This window comes from Aethalodelphis obliquidens, unplaced genomic scaffold (assembly GCF_003676395.1).
Source record: "Aethalodelphis obliquidens isolate GAN/ISIS:26980383/991018 unplaced genomic scaffold, ASM367639v1 scaffold3, whole genome shotgun sequence".
NCBI lineage: Eukaryota > Metazoa > Chordata > Mammalia > Artiodactyla > Delphinidae > Aethalodelphis > Aethalodelphis obliquidens.
The window spans coordinates 29244286-29272065 of record NW_020837947.1 but is presented as its reverse complement, the minus strand read 5'-3'; the positions used below and the strand labels follow the sequence as shown (position 1 = coordinate 29272065).

The 27780-nt window shown below is 36.9% G+C and overlaps 1 protein-coding gene and 1 non-coding gene across 2 annotated transcripts in view; both read left to right on the top strand.

Moving 5' to 3' along the window:
- EYA4 (EYA transcriptional coactivator and phosphatase 4) overlaps positions 1-27780 on the top strand; it is a 261282-nt gene that overhangs the window by 105880 nt on the left and 127622 nt on the right. The gene's annotated exons all lie outside the window — the stretch shown is intronic.
- Positions 27070-27208, top strand: LOC113613361 (U8 small nucleolar RNA). The gene has a single exon (XR_003430205.1). It is a non-coding gene; the product is annotated as a U8 small nucleolar RNA (small nucleolar RNA).

Here is a 27780-nt window from a genome sequence, read left to right as displayed (position 1 = left end):
TAGATTCCATATATATATGTGTTAGCCTACGGTATTTGTTTTTCTCTTTCTGACTTACTTCACTCTGTATGACAGACAATAGGTCCATCCACCTCACTCAATTTCATTTCTTTTTATGGCTGAGTAATATTCCATTGTATATATGTGCCACATCTTCTTTATTCATTCATCTGTCAATGGACACTTAGGTTGCTTCCACGTCCTGGCTATTGTAAATAGAGCTGCAATGAACATTGTGGTACATGACTCTTTTTGAATTATAGTAGTTTTAATATTTAATTGTAATGACTGTAAACTTTCTACTTAGAGAGGCTGTAAATATATCTAACATTGGCATCCTTTTCTTCAAAACAAGCAGTCCAAATATATTATCCAGTAGGAACATTCACTATTCCCCTAACCTCCCAGGTCTTTCAGACCTCTGTATCTTTGGACACATCCTAATGCTTTCTCCCTCATCTATTATTTGGACAAATGCCATTCACCTGGCAAAACTCAGTCCCTCCTACTACTACAGGCCCATAGCACTTGGCATATACTTCTGTTATAACAGTTCTCAGGGCCACTGTGTGTAATTGTGCAGTTTGTACACTGCACAGAGGCACCCAGATGAGGGAGTAAGTCAGTCTTGCAAGACACCGAAAGTTGGGAATTCAGTCACTCATAGCTAAACCAACAGATTTAATACCATTAGTGAAGCTCCTTGTGTCATAGCTCAAAATATCATGGTTGGCAATTGTGAAAAGTTGATTATCCTGTTGTCCCAACACTAAAGTTATTTTGGACAAGTATGTACAAGTTCAAATGATAATAAGTTCATAGCTTATTATCAATGAAAGCAAGTATATATTGCAATAAAAATCCCACTGTGGGTAGTATTTTCTCTACTTGGGAATAAATTGCACATGCATTTTTAAAAGTCATGACTGTAAGTTGTGCTGAGAATGTTCTTTTCTGTAACAATGGAGAGATTTTTCCTGAATAATGCGTGATCATTATTGAGTTATTCCTCTATTTTTTACATAGTTTCTCAATTATCTATTAATCAAGTATTCCATTTCTAACATCTTGCCAATGAGCTGCACTAATGTTTGAGTGGGCCTGTGCTTCCGTGTGTGTGTGTCTCTGTGTGTGTATTTGTTCTGTAAGATAGTTCATGTTGAGATGAATGAAGCTTATCTACTCTCCCTTCCAAATCTTGCTCCTGAATAAAAATGAAAGAAGCCTCAGACCAAATTCTGCCTTCTATATAAAGATGGTATTAAACATTTATTAGCAAGCAAGCACAAAAAAGATGCCCTAGAGTTTGTTCTGTAGGCTCAAGGCAGTTCTAGCTCAATGTCCTTCTAGGTATTGTGATTTTCATCTTGCATGAATGTTTCAGTTAAGGCAAATGTCAAAATTCAAAAGCAGAATTCTCTCACCTTATGGTCAGTATCAGAAAATCAGAATCTTCTATAGTTCATGACTCAGCTTAAAGAGTTAGCCAAAAACATCATCTCAGAAGTAAAGGCTGCAGGCTGCTCTGATTTTTGTACTCACTTTATGTAAGGGTGGGAAGTATTGCTAAAATATGTTAGCAATCCACTTATCTTGAATACTTTTAATTTCATCTATGGGAGCTCATTTCTGACATTCATGGTGCTAGTCAAGAGGCCACTGTTTTCATCAGCGAAAACCCATTTCTGATATTAAACATTTTAATTTTCTGAATGTTCATTGTTGATGAAAATAAGGATACCAGAAGACTTTTAGCAGTCACCCCAGGGAATACGGCTTTTCTGAGCAGAATGTCACTCCTCTATTCTTGCATTTTTTAATAGAATGATTAAAGCACCTAAATGATAGCTTAATGTTAGTAACCCACTCATAATAATACATTGTATATGCTACAGTATTTTAAGAAAAATTTGTAGACACCGTGACAGCATACTTGTTTATAATATTGAGGGCAAGGTTAGATATGCTTTAGAAGTCCTTGGTTACAGCTTCTGTGGCAAAATGTCCCCTAAATTCTTGAATGAACCGTGTATAGCAATGAACTCCAGAGGGGTGAAGTTGTAATTTTCCATTATCAGAAGTGAACATACCACCAGTCATAATAATAGTTACTAGTATTGTTATTATGGGTAATAGTGGTCATGGTGGATTGAAAAGTCATAGAAACAATAGTAGTCATAATAGAGGAGGAAGATGAAGACTAGCCAGTGTTTCCTGAGTGCTTATTCTGTGCTATAGTCCTTATTCAGTCACACAGTGACTTGAGCACTGTTATTTTATCTTAACTTTTCTAATTAACAATTTCACATATTTTTTAAGCAGCAGATATGGATCACAAATTCTTTATTCTCAGATTCTAAAATATGTACTCATTTCAGCAGCCTTAGACTGCTTCTTTTTTGTCAAATCTTTTATAAGGATTCTTATAAAAAATTTTAGAGACATTTCTGGAACAAGAATAGTTTATAGGGAAAGAAAGGATCTAGAGTTCTTCAGTTTATTAAAAGTTGTGCCGGAAAAGAAAAGGGGGGAAACTTTATTTCTGTTCATAAAGGCATTCAGCTTCTGTGTAAAGATATGACTCAGACCACTGAAAATAGGTTGAGATGCATTTTTTTCTTCACATAAAAGTTTATGGGAGATCACAGAAACAGAGCCTCTCTGTAGATCCTCGATTTTCCCCAGAGCATGGTCAGCTTCTCATTAAGACTACCGCAGCAGCTTTTAGAAAATAGAATAACAAATAGGCCTCTTTGGTCCGTAGACATCTTAATAAACTTTCAGGCAAGTGGTATGTAAAATAGTGCTGTAATGTTTAAAGTTTCCTGGGAATGAACCTCTGTCCTAAGCTTACGTATAATGGCTTTTTCTCAATGGTTGCTATATTAGGATCTTTAATAAGATCTCTTAAGAGCTTTGTGTCATTAGTTATGTTCTAAGGTTAAGTTTTTTATATTGAAAAATCTTTTTTACATTTATGTGCTTCAAGAATTCAGGATCTTGAATGTAAAAACAAAATTAATTAATTAAGGCCATGCTTTTATTTGAAAAATAATTCTCAATAGGGTTACATGATATGGTTGCACATTGTCTTAGCTCAGGCTGCCAAAACAAATATCATAGACTGGTGGCCTAAACAACAGAAATTTGTTTCTCATAGTTCTTAAGGCTGGAAAGTCCAAGATCAAGGTACCAGCATGGTTGGTGCTGGTGACAGCTCTCTTCCTGACTTGTAGACGGCCACCTTCTTCCTGTGTCCTCATTTGGTGGACAGAGAGAGACAGCAAGCTCTCTGGTGTCTCTTCTTGTAAGAGCACTAACCCCGTCATAAGGGCCCTGCCCTCATGACCTCATCTAACCCTAATCACCTTACAAAAAGCCCATCTCCGGGTACCATCACATTGATTGGAGGTTGGGCTTCAGCATATGAATTTCGGGGAGATACAGACATTTAGTCCATAACACATATGATCAGCTTTAAAGTCAAGAGTCCCTTGTTTACAGTTTTTCACTTGAAGGGAATAACGTGAATTATTGAAACTGGCGTATTTTACTCAAGTTGTATTAATGCACATTTTGATGGTTGTTACGATGATGTTAGGGAAATAAATCAGTGTTTGACCATAACTATCTATGGTACTTCCCCTAAAACTTTTTTTCTTTCTGAGGTTATTGATTATTGCTCTTGGCTGTTATTAAGAAAGTTAGGCAGAGCATAGGAGAAGTTGACTGCTCATAAGGTGATGGTGATGTCTGCTCAGTTCCAGATTTAGAAATGATGGCTACGATTATGAAGCCAGCTATTTTGGTGTTACGAGGACCAAACAAGATCATGAATGTGAAAGAGTTTTGAGAATGAGCTTACTGAAGATTAGTCTGCTATTAGCATTCAAAGTATCAAAGCATTATTTAGTATAAGGAGGGAGTAAAGAGTATTGGTAAAGCCTGTGAGTTTTTTTAAATGCAAGAGCTCCTATCATATTATGGCATCATAATAACTAATAGGAAGATATATAATAAGGAAATTGTACATACCTGTATAGTAATCATCTTAAATATCTATTATTATAACTAATGTGTAGGGAGTAGTTTAGGAAAAATTAATTCAAACTTAGGCAGCATTTCTTCTGTCAGTTGAACACAATTATTTATTTAAACCATGAATCTGGGCTCCAATTGCTATTTGCATTCATGATTCATGATAAACTTGGTTAAGAATAGCTATATATGTCTAAAATTAAATTGGTTATTTTTCCTGTATATTTACAGTTATAATTGCAGTATATTTAATGGCCCTAAAGCGGTCTTTTATTCTAGACTTTTTCTCTTTTGGTTAACCTGAGCCTTTCTGAACTGAGGCAACCCTATTTTAAGAGTTTACTTCCTATTATAGTAAGAGCAGAAAAAATAGTTTGTATTTTTCTTGCAAAATCTATTTTGCAGAAATATCTGAATGTGGTTAAAGTAGTAAAATGAATTTTATAAAGGTAAGTTTTTAAAAACTCTAATTAAATGATTGTACCTGATCTAATTGTAAGATCATTTTTGAACTGCAGAAATCATTTGGAAAAATTCCTAAAATATCTTTCCACTCTCACACCATACATTTCAGAATTTGACATAAATCCAAACACTCCCATTTCCAGGTCATGTCAAAAAGTCTAAACTGTTTGTTTTGCAGTAGCTTTCAAAGACCTGGAGTCCATTATCCAGAAGCAGTTGTTTCCTTATTAACACTTAATTTCTTTTAGAATGTATTCACACAAAAAGGTGTGCTTCATCACTAGGGTTGTTTGTTTTGTAATTAAGAGGAGGCGTATAGTGGTCTTTTGATAGGTTTGCTTGCGGGCACAGATTTCATATTATGGTAATTCTTATTGTTTGGGGAACAGTAATTATATATAATTATATATTCATATATTTTATTTGGAACAATAATTATGTAAATGTTATATACTTTTTACATATGTTTCATTAGGACCAGTTTACCTAAAGTATTACTAAGTCTTGCTACTACATAATATTTTCCTTTCAATATGGTTTGAATTAAAGCAATTGTTAAAGGTAAAGCAAACCCTCGAGTGAACCCCACTGATAACTTCACAGCTTCTGTAGACTTTTATTTAAGTTCTTACTTCAACACTGCAAAACTCACTTACCTGAAACTCATTTGATAGTAAGAAACCAAAATGTTCTTACTCAACCCTCTGATCAGAGCCTTCTCTTTATTTATTATTATTATTATTTTTTGCGGTACGCGGGCCTCTCACTGTTGTGGCCTCTCCCGTAGCGGAGCACAGGCTCCGGACGCGCAGGCTCAGCGGCCATGGCTCACGGGCCCAGCCGCTTCGCGGCACGTGGGATCCTCCCGGACCGGAGCACGAACCCGCGCCCCCTGCATCGGCAGGCGGACTCTCAACCACTGCGCCACCAGGGAAGCCCCAGAGCCTTCTATTTAAAACAGAGGTATCATAATGTACTGGACTTGTAGCAAAGGATCTGAATTTGAATTTCAACTATCAAGTATTATTTTTGTTATCATGAGGAAGTTGCTAAATATATGAATTTTTGATTATTTTCCTCTGTAAAATTGAGATTATAGCTATCTCACAGGATCAAATAAGAAAATGAATAGGTGAATCTAAAAAACCTCTCTTTTTTTGGACTGGAAAATGCATCTATAGCATCATAACTTTTCCCATACAAAACTCATAGTGAAAAAGAATCACCCATTTTTTGTTGGGTTTTTCAGGTAATCTAGGTTTTACCCATTTAAAGTACCAAAACCTTTTTTCTAGTTGAACTATTTTGATTGAGCGTTTTTCTAAAAATTATTTCATATGTATTTGTTTGTTAAAATGCATGGCTAGTATTACCTTATATTTACATATTCATCAAGATCATTAGCAAAAATTTGATGAGTGTTATTCTGTACCAGGCACTCTGCTAGACTCTGTATATAAACTAATGGAAAAACAGACATAAGTCCATTTTTCAGAGTTTGAACTAGTAGGGAGACAGGCATTAGGTAAAAACAAACAAATAAATGCATAAAAATCATGATAAGTGCTAAGAAGGAAAACAAGAGGGCTCTACAAGAAAGAAGAGGGAAGAACTACTTTAGATTGGGTGATCAAGAAAGGTGTCTCTGAGAGAGTGAAATTTAAGCTGGGATCTTAAGGATGAGAGACAGCTAGGCTTACAGAATGTGGGGGAAAGCATTCCAGGCCCTGGACACATGGATGGGTAGCCTTGGTAGAAAAAGGGCCTTTTTTGTTTTTCGGAAACTGACAGAAACCCATGGTGGCTGGAACACGGTGACATGCGGAAGAATTGTCTGACATAGATATAGAGTCCTGTATATTTTAGAAGGCACAATATAAAAAATAGCTTATAGCAACCAGTTGAGATATATGACATTGTTTTTTGTTTGACAAAAACAAACACTGAAGGTTAAGGAGGATGACTTGCCCAAGGTTACCTTTTTAGTAGGTTTGGTGAGAGCACCAGTCTCCGATACCTAGTCCTGAGCTGTTTCTCCTGTGAAAATTTCCTGGCTGAACATTTTCATACTTTCCCAATGGCCAAGGTCATCATTTTGCGGCCAAGGTTATCATCTTGCAGCCAGTTAATGAACGGAAACAATAAAGGGCAGTTGGAGTACGGAAGGCCAGTTGCCCTTATATAAAGGTCTTTTGGATTCTTGCATTTGAATGATTTTGTTTTCTCTGTGTTGGGTTACTCCCCAGTTAATGTCAGCTATTCATTCCCTTTTCTATTTTTGAGGAGCTGCAGACATGAAAATTAGTATAGTTAGTTTCTTAGGCATGTGTAAAGTAATAGTAAATAGCTTCTGAGTAAGAGCCCATTGGACTGTCTTATTAATGTAGTCCAAGAACTCAGGTGTGTGCACTTTGATATTATTTCTGACTGTTCAGAAGTCAAGTTTGTTTGGCCTTTGTTTGGGTCCTCTTCTGATGAAGTCTTGAGGGTTCCGTATAGCTGAGGCATTCCTGGTGTTTGGGAATGAAACTGTGTATCTCCCAATACGTTTTGTCTCAATAGTCCAGGCAGTGATGTATAATTATTCTTAATTGTAAAATGGATTTTACTTTGGAAATATGTGCCTATAAAATAAAACACATTCCTCTGTAGCAAAAGGCAGCATGTTTACTGCCCATTATAAAAAAATTGGGTTCCCTAAGCTCAGAGTAGTTTTGCTGTAATGCAGCCCATAGCACATGCAGATGTCGTGTCACTGTGAGAATTGGAACTCAGCAACGGTCACAAAGAAATGCTGATATTCTGGCTTCTGCTATTGCTGTGAGTAATGAGGTCCTTTATCTCTGACCCAGAAGTCTCCTGTATCCTGCCAGCATATGTGAAATTGTGACACGTTAACTTGTTAGCATGTAAATAAGGTAAAACCTCAGACCCTTCGCATTCTTGGCAGTTTTATCATGAGGATAAGATGCTGAAAAAGACATGGCTTTCTGGGAGAGAAAGGATGAGGAGGATCTCATGGACCAGTCGATAGGATTTGATGGAAATTCATGGACAACATTAGTGAACATGTTGACCAACTTGTTTGGTCAGTTTGGGAATAAATGGTTTTCCATTTTATTGTCTTTTAATGAGGATGAATTGGGGAGGTAGTTGTAATCCAAGTACCCAGAAGTAGGTTCAAAGTTATCTGTCTAAAACGTACCCTGGTTGTTGCTAACCCTATTCCAGACATGCGGAATTCCTTGCCAATCTGGGGGTCAGTGTCAGATCCACCCCACTGTGACAAGTAATACAATGACCCGTCCTGGTCTGAAGGAATGTTCTGACCCTCTCTAAACAACAATTATAATTTCACACCCTAAGCAGGAATGGAGGGACATTTGAAACCATTATGGGTAGAAACTAGACAAATGGCTAGGACTTTGACTGGTTCACTTGGAAGATGAAGGTGTGGGGTGTATAATACTTGTTAAGGAAAAAGCAATAGTTCGTCTATTTTACGGCTTAGCCTCTCCTGCTGTCTGTCATACAATCTTAGATTTGCTAGGAGACAACAGTGAAAGGTCTTAGAGTTCTTGCAGTGGCTGGGCTGCTGTAAGGGAGCTTTGTCTCTGAAACAAAATATGTTCATGGAAAACCATAGATGAGGTATTGACTAGTTTGGGGGCTCTTATTGCCCTGGAATGTTGACAAAGAAGATCTATTGGAAAATGAGAAACTGACCCAAAGAAATTGAGGCAAATTCTTGCAGTTATCCTCTCTGCCTTGGAAAACTCCTGTAATTCTTATGTTGAAACAGGGATAGAATGTTAGAGGTGTTATAATAATAGGGCAGTAAATGCCTTCCATGAAAAAGGACGCCTTAAAACAATCCTTGCGGTGCAGATCAAGCCCTAGTCAACCAAAGGGACAAATACCGTAGCCACAGCCAGAGTTGTTATGGCTACTAAGTCTCGGGATTCCCCAAGCTGAAATAGATGATGTCAGTGATGGTGATCTTGCTGCCCAATACGGAACATTGCATGGACTGAAAGCATTAGAAGTTCATTTGACTGAGCTCTAAGCCAGCTGCCAATCAAAACTGAAAGTAAATGCACCTTGTTTACTAGCATGGAGCTGTTCTCTCCCTCTGTGCCCCTAGATCTCTCCCTCCCCCTCTATCCCAAATTAAGCTTCTTTAAGGAGAAAGATGGTTAGGGATGAGGCTGTCTTGGAGGAGGACCAAAAATCTTATGCATCCATCCAAATGGTGTGTAAAAAGTATGTAATACGCTGCGAAACTCTGGAGAGGGGAGGGACTTCAACTTTTCTGGCCACGTTAGATAGAAGTACTCAATTTTTACCCATCCCGTGGAGTAAAGAGGTACCTGAATTTAGCGAATGTGGCTTGAGCAGGATTTACAAGGGGGGAAGGAAGCTAACAGATCTTGTGAGTGGGGCGCATTGGTCAATTCAGTGTATCATTGTTACAGCTTCCGCTACTGAATTTTACATGATTATACTGTGAATGCTTGTAAAATCCAGAGGGATTCTCCTGATCTGAAAGAGCTGCATATAGAGAAGTGCAAGTACCTTTGGAGCCCCACAATCCTAATGACCTCTTTTGAGCTTCAAGTTTCTATGACTTTGCTGATCGAAGCTTCTGGCAAAAGAGGCAGCCTCCACCCAGAGGTACCACTTGGGGTTCTGGACTCATCATATCCCTGGCTTTGATACCAGGTACACTCCTCTGAGTCAAACTGAATGCTTCAGCTTGATATTCCCATTTTGGAGTGGGTCAACTCCTACTCAATGAATAGCAAGGTAGGAAGGGCCCAAGAAGCCTTGGTTGTCAAATGGAAATAGTATAGCGAGGAATGCCGTTGATCTGACAGCAACAGAATCTTAACTTCACGTGAAAAAGTGGCAGCTCTCCCTTTGGGGAAAACCTTATCCTCCTGATTCCCAGAAGATTCCCTTAAATACCTGAGCTTGGTTCACTGATGGATTAGCTAAATTGAAACCTGATGGTATATCCACTGGACTGCTATGGTTGTTCAGTCTCACCATCAGCTATGTAGAAAAGTGGATATTGTCTCTGTTTGATGGGCAGAATTCAAGGCAGTTCTCACAGTGTTGGCCAATACTCCATTAATGAATCTTGTTATATAGTTATTTTAGCTGGGAAAGTTGCCAATGATTAGTTGTATGGTCTGCCACTTGAAAAACTGCCAACTGACAGATTAGAAAATCCTTTTTGGGGACCACAAGCTGTGGACATGGTTAAGCTGTCAGGGCCATTCATGAAGACGCTTATGATAAGGGCGTGTTCTCTGATGAGAACCAACTGGAATCAAGCTGGTTCAGCTTGCACCACCCAGATCACCGCCATTGCTACCTAGATTCATTATTGTCCTGGACAGGCAGCACAGCCAGGGTCACAGACTGGGCAGGAACTGAAGCACTCTGTGTTTCTGTTATAGAGATGATTGGCATGGAAGACTGATGACTCCTCTTAATAGTTGACCTGTTTGTCTCTGGGAGGGAAGACATATTTTATAGGGGTTTACCACTGCTGTTTCTAACAGATTGACTGCATTGTACCCCCTCTTGGGACTGTCAGTGGTGCCTCACAGCTGCTGACACTTTTTCAGGTTTTGGTTTTGCTGGTCCATTCCAATCAGCCAACTCCAGCCACACTGTGGGGGCCATTGAAATTAATCTAAATAAATCTGACAATGGCGTACCTTCTATCATGGAAGCAAGGGCTGATAGGCAAGGTATTTAGTAGGGGTTTCACGCTCCCTATCATCCACAAACATTTTGTATTGTTGCACATTGGAACAGCCTCCTTAAAATCCTCAAAAGATTTATAACTCTGCCTCCCTGATCTTCTGGTCTACATACGTTAGTAAAACACCTCGGTTACTGAATCTTACTGGCCCCAGTAAGGGATCATCTCTTGGCTACTTCCTGGGTTATGGTCAAGATGAAAGGTGTGAGAGGTTATATCAAATTTTATATTTTGAAAAATTGGCATATTATCCTGACCATTCCTAGACATGATGAGTCTTTCTTTCCCCTGAAAGCTACTGTAGACAGCCTGTTAGGTAAACCCTCTAGGTGGCAGCCTGGTTAAAGGGGAAGCAGAGGATTCAAGCTTACTGTGGTTCAGTCACTTGAATTTTCTTGTTGGATTGAGTCATCCTAGATTATAATGCTATCGATCACTTGATGGAGTAAACTGCTTGCTAGAACCCCCCTAGAGTGGATCTTGTGGGTCAAAGTGGGGAACATATGGGCCTCTGTACGTTTTCTAAAAACGGCTTTGGCCTCTTGCTCTTGACCTTTCAGGATGAGAGATCTGTGTGTGCCAGTAAAAAATGATTGGAGAGGGCTTCCCTGGTGGCGCAGTGGTTGAGAGTCCGCCTGCCGATGCAGGGGACACGGGTTCGTGCCCTGGTACAGGAAGATCCCACATGCCGCGGAGCGGCTAGGCCCGTGAGCCATGGCCGCTGAGCCTGTGCGTCCGGAGCCTGTGCTCCCCAATGGGAGAGGCCAAAACAGTGAGAGGCCCGTGTACCGCAAAAAAATAATAATAATAAAAATTTTTTAAAAATAAAAAATGATTGGAGAAAGGTGGTGAAATTGTAGTGACTGGAACATGACACATGATTTTGTGGGGATGGAGGAAGAGCAATGACTCTGAGGCTGTGGGTAGAAAACTTTAGGTCTGGGAGGTGCAGTAGTTGGAAGGACATTAATGATTTTTTGTTTTTCAGAGTCACCTTTAGCATCTTCTTCTTGGAGGAAAATGCTTTAGCATGGCAGTCCCATCTGTTAGAAGCACCTTCAAGTTAGCTGACTCCTGGCTCTGCTATCCCCCTGCCAGACATCTCTGACATGTTTGGAACACCACTTCCCTTAAATTTACCAACAAGTCTATCATAACAGCAGAAGGTGGCCCAGCCCCACCTCTCATTCAAAAAGCCTCTGAACACCTTTTGATGTCTTCCGCATCATTCCCATAGCTGTTACTCATTCATTTCATAGAGCAAGCAAATGCCACTGGTTAGTGGTATGAACAAACAGAGATCGAACTGACTAGTTTGCAAAACAAGACTAGACTCAATCATTGGAGCTGCACTGGGAACCGTCAGGCCCACCAACTGACCTAGAAGCCACATTGGAGGCACCATGTACCTGTGCCTCCCCGACCAAGGCCATTCCCACTTGTGGGGTACCACCAAATGTAAAAGCCACTTTCTTTCTGGTGGCTCAGTGTGCATCTTGGAACTGTACTTGTCATTTAGATGACTTTTATGTTAGGGTTGACATAGGAGACATTCAAATGTTTAAGGATTATAGATCATATATCATCAAATGTGGAAGTCCATCCAAAATGAAGCCACCCTTGGTCACTCGGGAGTTTCATGGAGAGGTATTGACTTATTACTTATGTGTGCCCTGTGGGACATTATCTCTGTCTCCAATTAGAAGAGACGATATGAAATTTGTTCCTGATTTTAGCTGGTGTGATCAGTGACACGAGCTTGGTCCTGGAATGCATTCAGAGAAGACTCAACTCACTGGCCAGCTCATTGTGGATAACAGAATTGTCCAAGAGTTCCTCTTGTGAGGCACATTGGTATATATAGACCAAGTAGAAAGGTTGATACAGAAACTTAAGGATAAAGCCACCTGGTTGACTCTGATTGTTTCTGAGATTTGTTCTGCTAATTTGGGCTAGTGCTCTGGGAGGCATGGTTCTTCAAGTTGGTCTAATCTTGCTGCTTAGATGCGTTTAGATGCAGAGTTTGAGGAAATGGAGGACCCAATGATTCTGGTTTCTGGATTTATTTATATGGAAAATATGGGACAGTAAAAATAGACTTGGTGAAAAAGAATTATAATAGAGCCTAACACTGGACATGTTAAATTTTGATAGGGCTGTGAGATATTTATATAGAGATGTAAATTAGGAAAAAGTAAGAGTTTAGGACTTAGAGGATGGATCTTAGGAGGTGATGAAAATTTGGGAATCTACAACATATGGATAGTATTTAAGACATGAGAATAGATGAGAGGGAGTGTGGAATTTGAGTGGTTTCAGGCAGATCATGCATTTTGCCAATAGCCTCACCTCCGTTTGACCCACTTCACTCCTTCAAATTACCCACTTGGCTTCTGAATGTATTTGAGTTTGTCAGCCTTATCGGAAAAAGATTAAACAAACAATGACTATAATTACTGCATCGATTACTAGGTGGTATTTGTTATACAAGGTCATGGACATAATTTGCTAAATGTTTATTTAAAAATAGGCTCTTAGGTTTTGAATTTTATGTTTTTTATATTCTAATATAGATACCACATCAGTAACCTGGCTAAGGAGGCTGCTGGAGTTTGCGGCGGCTGTTTAATTTTGATTCCATGTGGCCTTTTTCAAACCAGCAATTTGGGAGCTTATTGTACACACAGAAATTTTAAATTGTTTTTTTTCTCCATTCTCCGTGGTTTTTCAGTTGTTGTCAGAATTACATGATTGCACTTTTGGTGTTCTTTTGTCCCCTCATGTTGGCTTTGTTTTATCTCTTAATTTCTAATATCCTTCCTAGGGATTTTTCACAAAGCTGTCTTATAATTAATTAGGCAATAATGAAAAGTTGCGGGAAATGCTATAAAAGAACCTGTGGGTATCTTATAACTCTGAAGAGGGTGGGTGCTTGATAGATTACTAGACAGTGTACAAAAGAGGAGATGACGCCACTAAGCGGGGAAGACACGAAGAGCAGGGGTCACAGAAGCAACCAACCTGTGTAAGAGTTTATGGTGGGTGGGTGGTCAAGGATGCACCCCATGAAACTGCAGTAACTGATTTATTTAAAAAAATTATGTGATTTCTACTGAACCTTAGAGTTGTCATGATTGAATAAACTTAATCTTGATTTGCATGTTGCTTGGAAAGATACTCCTGCATTTAAGAAATAACAGTGGAGCACGGACACCATGCAAGTCACTGCTGTAATGTACCGGCTGCCAGCCATTCAGAATAGCTTCACTTTTATCAGAATGTGGGACAGGGCCTCATTGATAGTACTTACATCACTGAAAGGTAGAATTGAAGGACTAAATAGAGGTTTTGGAGGTCAAGGTGCCATTTTCAGTATTTTTAAAAAAAATGTTTTTTGAAGTATAGTTGATTTACAATATAGTGTAAGTTTAAGGTGTACAGCAGTGATTCAGTTTATATATATTTTATACATAGTAGTATGTATATGTTAATCCCAGTATCCTAATTTATCCCTACCCCCCATCCCCCTTTCCCCTTTGGTAACCATAAGTTTGTTTTCTGTATCTGTATTTTATGTATTTATTACTTTGTATTTTAATACATAAGGGAAACCAAACATTTACTCATAATAAGGCTCTCTTGGCTTTTAAAAACATCTAGTACCTTTGATTTTGGCTATTTTATTAACTCATTTGTACCTGGAGTGTATGTCATAATAATTAGCAGCATTGATTGACAGCTATAATGCCTGATTTTAAGCATGGGTAATGAAAGCAATTATAGGTAAATAAAATCTATTTTGTGGATGGAGTCTTCAAAGTATGTGGTTTGCATTGAAAAAATAAATACTATACCACTGACACTCTGAGGTGGAAACATTTATTTCACAGGAGGGGAAACAAATGCTCAGAAAGAACAGCTTATCTATTCGTTCCAGGTCACATAATTAATTGGTGGCAGTACATTGGGGCTAGAAGGGCATCCCAACAATCTTTGTCCATAAAATGTTATTAAAAAACCATCAGTGTAATTTTCCTACTTAGTCATAACAGTCTAAAGTAAAAGTTTGCATTTACTTTTATGATCCAAGGGACATTTTGTTGCCCTAATGTAAGCTGAGATAAAGATTACATTTCTCAGAAAAATTTTATTTATCTGTACTCTTTAAGAGTTGAAACTACAAATGGCATTTCTTTTCTTTTTTTTTAAACATCTTTATTGGAGTATAATTGCTTTACAATGTTGTGTTAGTTTCTGCTGTATAACAGAGTGGATCCGCTGTATGTATACATATATCCCCATATCCCCTTCCCCTTGCATCTCCCTCCCACCCTCCCTATTCCACCCATGGCATTTATTTTCATGTTTATATTTTCCTTATCTCAAAGTTTTCACCACACGTGGCTCATTGCCCTCCCCCCACTTCCCAACCCCCAACTGAGACTGGGAAAGAAAATTACCATACAGCCAACTTTCTTTAATTTATGAACTGATTTTGTCCTCCTCAGGGTTTTGGGTATGGTTTGTTCAGTCTCTGTTGTAATAGGGACAGACATAGATTTTTACTTCCAAGAATGTTTCTTGAGCTCTTAAGAGTTTAGAAAATATTGAATAATTTATAATCCCTTTAAAAAGTAGCCAGTTCAGAAGCATATTCTGTTGAACTTAACAACTCTGATGTATACCACAATACTCAAGGAGCTCTAACTACTTAAGATGATTCAGCTGCAAAGAAGACGTTGCTTTTAGCGATCCTAACCATACAAAGATCAAAGAACTGAATCTGTCAAAAGTGGGGTCTCTAAAATAATGAATCAACCATTTTATTAACTCTAATAGACCCAGGCAGCTCTCTGTCAAGTAAGTATTGGAGTGGCATCAAAACCTGGGCTAACGTGTGCTGTGGGTGGGACATGGACCCTTATCCAGTTTCTCAGCAGCAACATCCGTGGCCAATACTGTGGGGAGATAGCGCCGTCTTCAGTCCCTAAGGGCACTGGGGTTTCTTGTAGTGCAGCCCAGACCTGAAATAGGTAATGGCTCTTCACCTAGTTCCACCCTCGAAAATGAAAATGACTTCAAGAAACATTTGTGCTACAAATTACTCAGAATGAAGTATTGAATCCTTGGCTGTAGGTCTTTATTTTGAACGCTTTGCCTCACTGTATCAAAGAGTCACACTGTAGAGACCAAGAAAAATGAAAGAAAAAGAAACCATCCCAGAATTACACAGACAGATTGGAGGCAGTAATTCCCATAATGCCTGTAAATGCTAAACTGAAATATTGTTGGAGGAACTTATGAAATGAGCTTAGCTTTTTTTTTTTTTTTTTTGAGATCTGTGAGACATATTTAAAAGAGCTAGATGGGGAAAGTTGCATAATATTGTTTTCTCAAAACAATTCTTTTTTATAAACCTTTAGAAAAAAGGGGAACCTCAATGCCGGAGAATAGACTTATTTCCATTACCCTTGTCTCTTGAATTTAGCTCTTCTTGTTCCCTTTTCATTTCATTAGAACTTAACATATGTCTTCTTTTGAAAACACAAAAGGCTTTATTTTAGAAAATATTTTACATAAAATGATAACCTCTGTGTGAGCATGTCTAATTGTGTCCATCCCTTCCTCTACCTCAAATAAAAATACATTAAAAATGGATGAAATACAAATGCCTGTAATTATCTTTCCATTTTGTCAGCATGCACATATGTATGCCTAGGGGAAGAAGAAAAGTTTGTGCTTAATGGAGAGACGTAATAATGAAAGTGAAATCTTACAAACTTTCTGCCTCAACCAAAAACAAAAAACATAAAGTGTTGGTTGGGACTTTAAATGAATACCAATCCTCATTTAATCCCTATTTAAATGAGTACCAGTTCTTAACTTGCCATGAGGTATTTCTCCTGCAGAAATGTTTCACTTCAAAAGAAACTCAAGTAAAATTTGCTTTTAGAAAATTTAATGCAGGGATTTAAACTCTTCGAGTAGCTACACCAATGGGTTATGAAGGTGTCCCCATGATAGCAGGTTGACAGCCTAGGAATCAGGATAAATGCTTCAGATCCCAGTGAAAGACAGGAGCTGTTGATGGGGGTGACCTCTGACGACAAGTCATCTTACTATAAACAGAAAGGCGTGGAAAGCCATTGGTCAGAGCCAAGAGTGTTTACTCTCCTGGTCTCCTCCTAGTTAACCTAAATAACTGCACTGCTTCTAGAGCCTGCAGGTTCACGGCAGAGCAAGGTGTTTTTAAGGCTCCCTGGATGTTGGTTCGAGACTATAAACCGTGCAGACTGTTCTGTAATCCTTGAACCGGGTTTCATCCTTACTCACACTGGAGAGTGGAATTTATTGGCTGTTGAACTTCACACATACACACAAAACTTCCTTCCAAATAAAACTGGAATTAGTTTCAGGTTTTTGGACTTTGAATGAGGTAAGTTGTATTTAGCTTCTGATGGAGGCATTATAATTATTATTGTGTTACGTAGAAAGTCATTTAAGTATAAGCAGTTCTATCTCAGAGAAAAAATATTAGGTAAAATAAATTTGGATTTTTCTCAGTTTTAGCACAGAATGAGAGAAGAAATATGTACATAAAAATTGAGTGAGTAGGTCATTAAGTGAATAGGTCATTAAGAGAAAATCCCTAGTCTGCCCATGCTGAAACTTTTAAATACATTTTGTCTTTACTTCATAAAATTGAACCTCTGTAATTACCTTATGTTAATGCTGGGACAAATGCTGGTGATCCATTAATTGATAATTAATAGATTAGCTTTCATTAGAAAGTTTTAATAGTTGACTTTGAGGGGTTTTCCCTTATAATACGGTGCATGCTGCAGTGTTTTAACGATTAATACCAGCCATTTAAATGAAAGGCTTTTTTTTCTGGATAACTTTTATTTTGAAATTTTGTGCTGAATTTGGGTTTTTCATTAGATTTCAAATGTAGTCATCACAATGATGTATTTTATATTTTTTGTGAGAACAAATATTTCCCTCTATTTATGGAAATTTCTTTTTTTCCCAAAACTATGATTGTAAGTTTAATTTTAACTTCTTAATGATACCTTAAGCTTCCAGCTGGTTTTTACCTTCATTTGGATGTGCACTTGAGCACGTGCTTTGATTTAAAACCTTGACGTGGAAGCCTTTGGAATGCTTTGGTTTAAATTACTTAAACATATTTTTTTATCTTTGAATCCCTTTTTATCTTTGAATGAAGAAAGAGTGTGAATTGGTGTTTTGCTGCATCAGGGAACTAAGCTGTGGGTGAATTGCCACAATAATTACAGTCTCTTAAAGATTTCTTTCATTCAAGACAACTGAGGAAGGCTTTGCTCTGTTGGTACTGTTTTATTATTCTTGTGAGAAAAGCATAATTCTGGAGGAGAAAATGTCTTCTAAGTGTCTGATTTACTACCGGAGTTAGATTGTTTAGGGAACCTGTTTGAAGAAAAGGAGGATGAATTATCACAGCCAATAAGTTTTCCAGTTTGGTTACCAGGGTCTACTGAGCATCAGTCAGCGCTATCCAGTTTCCTGCTCCTTTCCTTAGTTGCGGTTACTGTTTTCTGGAATCCTGTGTAATTGAATAATGATGTTGCACTACCTTATTTTGCTTTTTGCCTGTTGGTTTGTTCTTTCACCCAACCTTTCCTAAACTAGTAAAATACTACTTATCAAAATAGCAACAAAAGCAAATACTAATAATCATATAATGTGTTGTTATAACTTCTTAGGGAGAGGGAGAGAGGGAGGGAGAGGGGAAGAGAGAGAGAAAGAGAGAGAGAGAGACCAATTTTTAAAATCTCTAATTTGATTTCTCTCTTTCCTTCTCCAAGTTCTTTACGAGTTACTGTTGTTAGAATTTTTGAAACTGTATGATCTGACTTTTTGAACTCAGCCACCCGCAGAAGGAAGGTCGTTGTGTGTGTCAGGGGCAGTCTCACATTTTGCTTTGGGGAAATACTACAAGCCAATTTCGAAGGTAATGCAGCTGTTGAAGAAATACAAAAGCCAGATGACTTCATAAGTGTGTAGTGAGGAAACCACGATAAATTGTCCTTAGAACCCGCTCTCAGAAAGCCGTTTTAATTGAGGTCAAAGAGGAAAAAATTGTAAGTATATCTCAATTATTTATTAGGTTTACCTAGAATGAGACCTTCATGACAGATAAACCTAATTTATAGTTCCTTTACTCTTTAACCCTTGAGTTTAACCACTGGGGGGATCTATTTTACATTGAGACTGCAGAGGGTACTTCATTCTTTATGATAGACACGTATTTAGGGTCACAGAAATTTTGAAATTACCTGACTAAATTTCACGTCCATCTAAAGAATCAACTTGTACATTTTAAAAGGCTTGCAATAAATTGCTTAGTTTTTACCTGGAGTTACACAGTTAATGGAACTATTTTTTCTGACCACAAATTTGTATGTGCGAAATACGTTTCACATGGAACTATTTTGTCTTTTGCCCTTAGCTTACAGGTAATTCAAAATGTTACTTTAATTTGATAGAAAATCTACTCAATCTACTCAAAACATAATTTGTGTTTTTTTAGTGTGTAAATTATGCCACAGAATCTGTGTTTTATTAACTCTGCTAATGAAGAATTTCATTTTAGGATTGAAACCTGAGGAAAGGTGATTTATAAGCTTCTTACAACAATGGTTATGCAAGATGGACTTCATATAAAACTACTTTAGAATAGATTTTGAAACTCAAAATGTTGCTAGAATATCTTTTAAAAATCAAGTTAAAATGCAGTATGCTACAAATACATTTTTGCTTATTGGGTATAGTTTAATTTTAAAAATAAAGAACATGATGCCAGAACCTCAGGATTTTCTCTTTAAAAGTTGCTATTTTAATGGAAGATCAAAAATTTAAAATTTACAAAATTTGAAAATATAGCTGTCCATTTATACTTCTTTTATCAACACGCTGTGCCAGACATATTTATATCCTATGTAAATTCATATTCAGATCAATCTACAGGTATATGTTGTTCAATTTAAAATTGTCTTTAACATTTTATTGTTTACATTCTACCTGTCAATTTGTTTTTAAAGTTAAAGACTTTCTCAGTTTTTCTTACTAGTTATTGTGATACCTTTGGGCACATTAGGAGAGTTTTCAAATATTCGTTGAAAATATTTTTTAAAGTTTACATATATATATTCAAACCTAAGAGAGATTTTAACAGAAACTTTTACTAAAATTCAACAATTATGTATTAATAAACCAGATTATCTCTATATTGATTACTGTTCAAATTGAAAAGGTTAGTTATCAATTGTACCTAGTGCACAAATGATATCAGGTGCACTAGAATATGTTACACAATGACTGATATCTGTACTTTAAAACAAATGATAGCTAGTCTACGCCTGTGGCCAAATTCTTTTGAAGTTTCATGATTAAGATGAGCTGAATTAGTTAAGTGGTAGAGGGCTGTGTAGTCTAGGGGCCAGTTGTGCTTGGCAGGTCATGATAAATGGGGAAGTTTTTCTTAACCTTGTGGCCAAAACATTCCAATATCTTAAAAAGGAAAAAGAAAACAAACATATAAAAAACGTTGTCAGAAACATTAGCAAGATTTCTCTATTTAGGGGAATAGGATCAATTCTTAAGATTATTTTTAAAGCGTTGTTTGTGTGAATTCATATATCTTCACTTGAATGGAGGGAAATCTAAAGCTATTCATATTGAATACTGGTGGATTTATTCTTTCCTGGTCAGTGAGAACGTGTACAGTAGAGTCAGCAATTTGAATTTAACTGCAATGGATTCTACCAAATCAACATTATGCTCATTAAGTATTTAGTTCTTAGTTTAGAATTGCACATTCCATTATCCTTTTTGTTGTTTTAACATTATCTATCTTGTGACACCCAGAATTGCAAAGATACATGTTCAAAAGTATAAAGAACCTATACATACATAGGTAGCTACCTCTTATAGTTTATAGTGCACATTTGTGAGGAAAAAAAATCAGTTTAACATTTATCTGTCATATTTATGCCAAGTATCATGGCAATCTAGTCTCGTTTCCAGGCTTAGGAGGGGACCAACTTTCATTTGAACTGTAACATGATATGTTAAGGCATCTTATGGTTACTTTTGTGGCATTTTAAGTACTGTATTACTTTTGATATAGTCCCTGGTGGGTAGTAATGAAAAAACATACTGTTAGAAAGAGTTTGAAATTTTCTTGAATGTTTTATACAGTATATATGGAGTTTATGGCAGGTGACAAAAGACTATGGCATAACTAAAGAGAAAATGTACTCCAGAATTTTAAAAGCTTATGTGGCTTGACATTTGATTTAATACATATATACTGTACCTGAACAATTATGCTTTGTCTCCCTCAGTCATTGTTACTAAGTTGCTTTTTAAATATTTTCAACCTTGCAATGAACTCTCAAATAATTTGAACCCTATTGTGACAGTTGTAGTTGATGAAGAGGATTTTTAGCTTTAGGATAGCCTATAGGATTTTTTAGCTTTAAAACTTAATTCCTCCCCAGTGTGTAATTTTATATAACCTCCCTCCCCCAAACCTGGGTCCTGGAAGGCTCCTGCATTAAAGGCCAGAAATCAAGTAAGATCTTGCCATGACAGTCCAATACTAGAGGGGTAAAATAATTTCCACTTCAGGTTTTTGGTGGTGGCTTTGTTTTTATTAAACCTCTAATCCCACTATTATGAGCGTCTTATGTGTTGTTTTTTGTTTACAGTTGCAGTTAATAACAATATTCAATTGTATCTTTATACTTTGTCTATGAATAGCATTTAAAGAAGGGTTATGGCAATTTTCCTTTGGACCGAAGTAGATGCAGTAGAGTTCTCGCACACTTTTATAATAAGTAAGTGGTACCTTGGGCTTTTGGAAACCTATACTTAGTATTGCAGGGAGAAGCTCGAGTAAGCAATGATAAAAACATCGAAGAGGGATATAATAAGAAAAGGGAGGAGTAAAGAAACTTCCCTAACTCCATGAAAAGAATTTCAGAAATGTGTGAATTATAGAGCCACAAGATTTTTGTTTCTAAGGAAGAATGACACATTATAACAATAGTTCTATTAGATTAGTTAGTAATTAGATTTTCACAAAGTCTGTCTCCAAAACTTTAATTTTTTGTCCACCATTTGGCAAAATGGTATTTTATTTTTTTGAAAAAACTCTCAATTTGTATGAGCATATTAAAACAGAGGTGTCTTTTTTAAAACTCTGTGTGACAACCTTTGTTTTCCAAAGATTCTTTTTTCATGCACTGAGTTTTTAGAAGTCAACTGAATTGTAACATACCTAAAAAATGTAAAATAAGTCTTGCTGAGAAATGTGGAGACGTTTTCGTAGAAGCCAGTTTAGATAGTGTAAATTTGTATGGGAGAATAGCAGAATAGCAATTCTATGCTGATCTCCTCAACACAAATTATATTTACTTGGCTGAACAAATAATCGTAGTTATCACATTAAAGTGTACCTCCTGTGGTAAGTTCCAAAGTGGTATTAACTTGCAAATATTATATTTAGAAAAGGAACATATATTTTCTTTCACTACTCTAAGTAAATAAACACTAGAATAATTTTCGGCAAAAGCCTCTATTGCAAAAAATATATGTTTACTTGAGTATGCCAAGTGTTATTATTTTGACTCAATTTTAAAATTAATTCATATACCTACTTTTATATTTTCTTAGTTATGTTACTGTGTGCATCCTGAAGTAAAATAGAAAGGGACATCGTTTAATTCATATGTATTTAATGCTGTTAATTAGAGAACAGGATGTTCAGGGGGAAGCACATCAAACTCTGAGCTTGGTTCAACTAACTGAAAAAATTAAATGTGTTAAAAAGGTCATCTAATGGAGATGTAGGAATTGAGAGGATAATTTACATTTCTAGAATAAAGCTGGAATAATTACAAGAAAAACTTTTACGTTCCATTACATAATTTAAAATTCAAATATGACCAAATTCTAAGTATTAGAAAATATGAAAAAAATGGCCCATAACAATTTATACCTCTCATTTTTGTTACTAAATTAGAACCTAATGGTAACTAAAGTTAGGTACCCATTCTGCTTTATCAGCAATTATTTATAATAATTTATCTAACCCAGTCATAAAATACATTTTATAAAGTGTGTACTAGTATAAGACTCTAGGCATTGATACACTACAGTATTTGTATAAATATTATTTACTGAGTCATGTACATTTTGTAGTATTCACACTTGAAATACAATCAGAGCTGACAATTATTGTTAACATTAATTTTGTATCACTTTCTATATTCCAAAGAGTATTGCATGCAATAACCTATAATATAATTTGTATTGGAGGAAAGAATTTTATTTTTATATCTATATTTTATCCATTGTTTTCCTTAAACAGTAATGCATTCAAATCTATTTTTTATTAGATTCTCTACAGAGTTCAGTGAAGAAATAAAAATTGTCTTACATACCACCCACAAAAATATGTATAAGTTATTCATTACATCAGCAAATTTTCATTTATAAAGTTTTTATCTTGGATTTATAGTTTGAGAATTGATCTTTCATTATCACTGTATAGTATGCTCTAAGGCCTAATCGTTAAAGTTCACTTCAAAACAAAATAAAGTTACAAAAGAGGTCTTTTTAAAATGTCTTCTTCCATCATTCCATCCTTTACATTTTTTATTTATTTTTTTTGGCTGATTTGGGTCTTCGTTGCTGCATGCGGGCTTTTCTCTCATTGCGGCGAGCAGGGGCTACTCTTCGTTGCAGTGCGCAGGCTTCTCATTGCGGTGGCTTCTCTTGTTGCACAGCACAGGCTCTAGGCGGCGGGCTTCAGTAGTTGTGGCACGTGGGCTCAGTAGTTGTGGCTCACACCCTCTAGAGCACAGGCTCAGTAGTTTTGGCGAATGGGCTTAGTTGTTCTGCAGCATGTGGGATCTTCCTGGACCAGGGCTTGAACCCGTGTCCCCTGCATTGGCAGGCGGACTCTTAACCACTGCGCCACCAAGGAAGTCCTACATTCATTCATTCATTTATTTATTTATTTATTTATTTATTTTGTAGTACGCAGGCCTCTCACTGTTGTGGCCTCTCCCGTTGCGGAGCACAGGCTCCGGACGCGCAGGCTCAGCGGCCATGGCTCACGGGCCTAGCCGCTCCGTGGCATGTGGGATCTTCCCGGACTGGGACACGAACCTGTGTCCCCTGCATCGGCAGGCGGACTCTCAACCACTGCACGACCAGGGAAGCCCCCTACATTTTTTTATTATTGATAATGTTTCAGGATTTATAAACAGCAAGATTACAAAATAATTGGGATAATTGGTTACAGCATTTTTAGAAGAAGGTGGATGGGATAAAAGAAACTGGTTTTTCTTTGCAATTTTTTTTACAAGTTAATTCTGTTTTCCCTCAAAAGATTGTAAGCCTCTCAAAGTACCTAGTGTTATAAAATGTGAAAAATTTTAAGTTGATTTTTATACTTGAATATAATTGTCATAATGCAAGACATTCTAGAGATTATATTTTATACATATATTTTCCCGACATTGGAAATATTCATTATTCTCAATACCAGATCCCACATTCTTTGTAATTGTTTAAAAAGTACAATTTATATTACTCATGTACATAACAGCCTAAAAAATTTGAAGAGTGAATGGTTTTGTGAAATAAGAACATCAGTTTTTTATAAGTGGCTAGCTAATGTAATATTGTTGACCAGTCTTTTCTAACCCCTTATTCTGCTTCATTTTCTCTTGGCAATCGTTGCTGCTGACTTTATATTCGTTGCTTATCTGGTCACATTTTTATTTTATATCTCCTCCACTAAAATGCACGATCCATGCAGGCAGGTTTTTGTTCGTCTAAGTCAGCGCTGTTCAACAGAAATATAGTCCAAACCACTTGTGATTTTAGCTTTGTTAGAAAAGTAAAAAGAAGGGATTATAACCCAGTACACCTAAATATCATTTTATTTATGAGTATAAAAAATATTGAGATATTTTCCCTTTTTTGCATACTAAGTCTTTGAAATCCCATGTGCCTTTTACATTTCCAGCACATCTCAGTTTACACTTAACCACATTTCAAGTTCTACATAGTCACGGTGTGTCTAGTGGCTACTTTTCTGGACTGTTCAGGTCTAGTTCATCGCCGTGCCTAGAAGGGTGCCTCATATACCCCAAGGCATTCAGTAAAGCCTTGTTGAATGAGTGGATCCTGATACCTCAGACGTACAACAACAGCAAAGACAACAAAACGGACGCTGTTTTATGCGTTAGACCATCTTTGCACTTGTTAGGGTGTTGGTACATGTTACTAGTGCTTGGTTAAAAAAAAGGTTACTTCAGTAGTCTAATTTAAAAGATTTATTAGATGGTTAATATATTGCAAGAAGTAACTTAGTAGTGTCAAAAATTGTTCCACAGAATGTTAGTTTCAACTCTTAATTTTAAAACAACCTGATAAAAGCAACTGGCAAATCTAGCATCAGAGAGAAAGGCTTGCTGTGGAGCATTCGGTTCTAATTCTGTCCCTGTTAGTGCTAGCTGTGTGACATTGCCAAGTTGTTTAACCTCTCTGAGCCTTGGTTTTTTCATTTGTAGAAGGAGGATTTCATCCATCACTCCTGTTTTCATAGATTAAGTGATATTACATATATATAGTCCAGTACAATGAGTGGAAAAGAATACTTAATAAATGGCAGCAATTATCATTATTATGATATATTAAAAATTGAACTTTTAAATATTAAGGTGTTTTGATCTTCATTTTAAAAAGATTAGTTTATATGTTTATGAATTTTAGTTTTTTAACATTTACTCGTTAAAATGCCCTCAGAGATCAGGATTTAAAATTTACTACATAATTGCTTGCAGATTAATCTTTCTAGTTCTCAGCATCATCATCTGTGAATTGGGATAAAAGTAGTATCGCGCTTCCCTGGTGGCGCGGTGGTTGAGGGTCCGCCTGCCGATGCAGGGGACGTGGCTTCGTGCCCTGGTCTGGGAAGATCCCACATGCTGCGGAGCGGCTAGGCCCGTGAGCCATGGCCTCTGGGCCTGCGCGTCCGGAGCCTGTGCTCTGCAACGGGAGAGGCCACAACAGTGAGAGGCCCACGTACCACAAAAAAAAAAAAAGCAAACAAACAAAAAAAATTCAGTGTTTGATGTTTGTATCTTCATTACATACTAATAGTTATTTTCTTGAAATAAACTCTTAATTCTTTTTCACCTTGCTTTGATTTTTTTCATGTACTTTTATAACATTAAGGGTTAAAATTCATATTTTTGCCACCAATTAAATGCATTTAACATTATTTATCTTTTTTCTCTTGGCATATTTTTGGCTCATTTCCTTGTGTGTCTTATGAAAACTAAGATTTGGATTTAAGTTATGGGCATGAAATTCTGCCTCGTTTCTTGGCCTGCTTGTTTCAGCTTTATTCAAAACAAATTCAAAACTAAATTAGTGGTCATTAAAGACAAAATTCTACGTATTTTGTAAGAATAGTGTTCCTTTAATAGTGTGTATAATTCAGCAGTCACTGTTTAATGAAGTATTGATCTCTCAAATGGGACAGTGTGTTTAAATTTAGGTAAAACTGTCCATTTGGCTTCTAATTCTGTGATCAAGACACTGTGAACATACAAGTTTCTTTATTTAAAATTTTTATTTATTATTTTTTATTGTAGTAGAGTTGATTTACAATGGTGTGCCGATCTCTGCCGTACAGCAAAGTGATTCAGTTATACACATACACATATTTTTATATTCTCGTCCATTATGGTTTATCACAGGGTATTGAATATATTTCCTGTGCTATACAGTAGGACCTTGTTGGTTATCCATTCTAAATGTAATAGTTTGCATCTACCAACCCCAAACTCCCACTCCATCCCATTCCCTCCCCCCACCCCCTTGGCAACCACATGTCTGTTCTCTATATCTATGAGTTTGTTTCTGTTTTGTACATAGGTTCATTTGTGCCATATTTTATGATATAAGTGATATCATATGGTATTTGTCTTTCTTTCTGACTTCACTAAGTATGATAATCTCTAGTTGCATCTATGTTGCTGCAAATGGCATTATTTCCTTCTGTTTTATGGCTGAGTAGTATTCCATTGTGTGTGTGTGCATGTGCATGTGTGTGTGTGTGTGTGTGTGTGTGTGTACACACACACCACATCTTCCTTATCCATTCATCTGTCAGTGGGATAAGTTGTTTCCATGTTTTGGCTATTGTGAAACAGTGTTACTATGAACATAGGGGTGCATGTATCTTTCTGAATTATAGTTTCATCTGGGTATATTCCCAGGAGTGGGATTGCTGAATCATATGGTAATTCTATTTTTAGTTTTCTGCGGAACCTCCATACTGTTTTCCATAGTGGCTGTACCAACTTACATTCCCACCAACCGTGTAAAAGGGTTCCCTTTTCTCCACACCCTCTCCAGCATTTGTTATTTGTAGACTTTTTTAATGATGGCCATTCTGACTGGTGTAAGGTAGTACCTCATTGTAGCTTTGATTTGCATTTCTCTAATAATTAGTGATGTTGAGCATCTTTTCAGGTGCCTATTGGCCATCTGTATGTCTTCTTTGGAGAAATGTCTATTTAGGTCTTCTGCCCATTTTTCGATTGGGTTGTTTGGTTTTTTGTTGTTGAGTTGTATGAGCTGTTTGTATATTTTGGAGATTAAGCCCTTGTCTCTCGCATCATTTGCAAATATTTTCTCCCATTCTGTAGGTTGTCTTTTCATCAGGTAGGTTAATTCTTACCTGTTCTTCTTTTTGGAAGTCAGAATAGAACATGATGATTGGAGCTTGCATGACTCGTGATTAACGTCTCTGCATAATCAGGACTTGCAAAACAAGTTTCTTAATGATCATCTAACTTTTCTCCATCAATTCAGAGGAAAGATGGCGTTTTGAAGTATTTTAAAGAAGGCATAAGTTAACTTTTTTTTTTTGATCTTTGGTATTACCAAAGTTTTTTCAAGGACAGATTAAAAGGTCAGATCATATTCTACTTTATACTTTGTTTCAGTCAATAACAGTATTCTGTCAATTCTGTCTTAGAAGTATCTATCAAAAACATCCTCTCAACTCTCCCCATGGCTCCTATCTTAATTCAGGCCTTCACCATCTCTCACTGATGGATTGAATGATTCACTTAGTGAACTCGTATTTGGGGACTCTCTTAATCCATTTGGGCTGCTGTAACAAAATACTGCAGGTAGTTTATAAACAACAGAAATTTATTTCTCACCATTCTGGAGGCTGGGAAATGCCAGATGGAGGCTTCAGCACGGTTGTATGTGGTGACAGCCCACCTCCTGGTTTAGAGCCAGTGACTTTCTCTCACTGTGTCCTCACGTGGTAGAAGGGCTAGGGAGCTCTGTGGGGTCTCATTTGTAAGAGCATTAATCCCATTTGTAGAGCCTTCATTTTCGTGATCTAAGCACCT